We start from the raw sequence: 375 nt of genomic DNA, 5'->3' as shown, positions 1-375 counted from the left end.
TTCGCGCCCAGTTCAAATTACTATATCACATTCCACGAGACATTGTGTTTTTTACGTTGCCAAGATTTTGAGAGATGAGGAGAGGAGGAGGTGAGGAAGAATTACATTCAAGAAAAAAAAGAAAAAAAAAACAGAAAGAAAAAAAAAAACTTGCATGCTGCTTCAATTGTGAATTGAGAAACTGTCCACTTTGGGAAAACAAGGAAACGATTTCCGACCAAACATTCCGTTTACATTCTCAACCGTAACAGGATTTCCTCCTCTCAGTACTCTGTCTGTTTACTATCCTCAACTTCTCAAGGTAATGTTGGAAATACATACTATGTCAAGGTGCTGTTGTCAAAGCTTTGCTGTTTATTTTTTTATCCCCACAAG

The sequence above is a fragment of the Carassius carassius genome, chromosome 3 (genome assembly GCF_963082965.1).
Source record: "Carassius carassius chromosome 3, fCarCar2.1, whole genome shotgun sequence".
NCBI lineage: Eukaryota > Metazoa > Chordata > Actinopteri > Cypriniformes > Cyprinidae > Carassius > Carassius carassius.
This window is presented reverse-complemented; position numbering follows the sequence as displayed.